Consider the following 2,475-nt stretch of genomic DNA (forward strand, 5'->3'; position numbering starts at 1 on the left):
TTGTAATCTTGAGTTTTAAGTAATATGCATTAATAAACAGTATTTTACGCATAAAAGTGATTTTTAAGAGTTTTTGTCAAATGCTTTATAATATAGTAAAGATATGACACCTTAATCATTTGCTCATATATAAAATAAAATATGTACATGAAACTAGATGATTATTAGATGAAAGATGAAGTTGAGGGGCCAGATGGTATTAAACCAAACTTCTGGGAAGAGAAATGTAAATGTATGCAAATTGAGTTTGTGGATAGAAGGGTTCAAGGAGTTTTGACACATCAAAACCAATTCTCAATGAAAATTAGTATGTCATTTTCATTCCTCAAGATAGCCAAATAAATAGATAGGAACAAATCAGAGAAAGCTTAAAGGAGAGCAAGTAGCTAGGAAGCAGGTATTTGAAATTGTGCAGTCGTCTAGGAAGCATAATCAGTGAACAAGATATATAATTTATTGCCAAAATCCTTGTTTCAATGCATGGTTCAATAGCATTACAAACCCGTAAGGGATTAGCATTGTTAGTGACATGAAATATGTGGTTTTAGATCGAGAATTGAACAAAAATGGAGTTTTTATGTTCTTGACATCTTCATGAAATCAGCTCAAGAATTGGAGCATGAATTGCTAGTTTAAGTGTTGTTTCAGTATTAAATGGTGTTAGCAAACATTATAATAATGAATCAGAGAAATATAGTCAAAATGAGTTAAAATTTAGTGTGGTTTATCGAATCAATAAGTTCAGTACACCAAATGCAACATGGATCCATTGATTGATGTTCGTTAAGCTCACATTGCCAGGACAGAGTGGGCAACAAACTAAAAGTCATGGACAAAGTCTTGTGTTCTGGTGGTGCGACCAAAGGTTGCTAGATGCAAGTGGTGGAGAAGTAAAGCCGGTTGTGAGACAGAGCTCTCAAGCCAAGTCATAACAACCAACCGATGCGAGCCAAGTCATAACAACCAAGTGATGCAAGCCAAGCTTGCATGGTATTTACCTTGATCAGTCACTGCCAAAAGTGTCAGATAAGTTAGATAGCTTGCAAAGCAGTATGTGATATGGGGCAAGCACCTAAGATCGCATTACCCATGTTGCATTGACCAATTTGGCTTAAAATGGTCCAATTTTAGGTCTTAGTCAATAAGCTTGTAGCATCCAGTAGACCTTAATGGACGATAGATAAGTTTCATGTATGGCTTGTATATATAAAATTCACACAAATTTGGTTAGACTTTATTGGACGAGAGTTAAGCTTTATGGGATTGAAGTTGTGACACATAGAATGGTACACGTTACATTTCAACTATTATTCAATATTTTCAGGACATGAACAGTATTTTCACAAGTGTGCAATATTTACATATGTGGTTTATGCATGTGATATGTCTACAGTTTTTTCTATAGCATGTTAAACGCTTTACACTATAATGTTTAGATATGCATGTTTAGTTTGGATACGAGTGTAGGGTCATGTACTTGGGCATCAGTAGTATCTAGTGGGACATCTCGAAGATGCTAATATTTAGTACGTGTACTATGATAGTATCTTTGTATTAATGTAGTTCAGTTTTGCCATATGCAATAAATACATAATACAAACACTATACTTGGATGATTCAGTTGTGACAATTGGCCCTCGTACTATGCTAGTTCAGTCGAAATCACATAGGCGATGTGTTAAATTATTCTTCATTCCATGCACACAATTTTATTGAAAGAAAGTGTGGCCAGTGCTAAAATTTAGTCCAGTCTAATTCATACGCATTTTATTGAAAGAAAGTGTGGCCAGTTGATGTTAGCTTAAAACCAAAAACCTACTTAGCATATGACTAATAGTAGTATGTAGCTCAGGAGTAGAAAAGGGGTCGTCTGGCAAGGGCAAATAACCTATTTAATCCCTTAAGATGTGGTCAGTTCAAGTCTAACTTATCTACATCATTAAGATGATACTGTTTCAGTTCAGTATTTTTATTAGACTTCGAAATTGACAATGATATCAAATGTTCCAACTTCTTACGTATTTCAATTATTTGGTGCTTGTTTCAGGTGTTTGTGTCTTCCAACTGTAATTAGTTGTAAAATGTTTTTGATTCCAAACATATTTTTTTTATTATCAATACATGTCAAGGTCTAGGAAAATAAGGTGTGACAATACACACACATATAGGGTATATTTCAAATGCATCCATGTTCATTTGTACAACCAATGCAACTCAATCAACTGAGATATTTATGGAAATGATGAGAGTTCATTTATTATGATTTGAATATTTATGGAAGATGACTAGAGTTCATTAATTATGATCAATACTTTATATTAGAAAACAATCAAAACTTTTATAAAATCACATATTTATCAAATTAAATGGACGGTTGAAATTTAGTTGTATTGGTTGTACAAATGTAAAGGGTTGCATAATAACTCACTTCTCTCTCTCTCTCTCTCTCTCTCTCTCTATATATATATATATATA

The sequence above is a fragment of the Cynara cardunculus genome (genome assembly GCF_001531365.2).
Source record: "Cynara cardunculus var. scolymus isolate 2C chromosome LG 2, CcrdV1, whole genome shotgun sequence".
NCBI classification, from domain to species: Eukaryota; Viridiplantae; Streptophyta; class Magnoliopsida; order Asterales; family Asteraceae; genus Cynara; species Cynara cardunculus.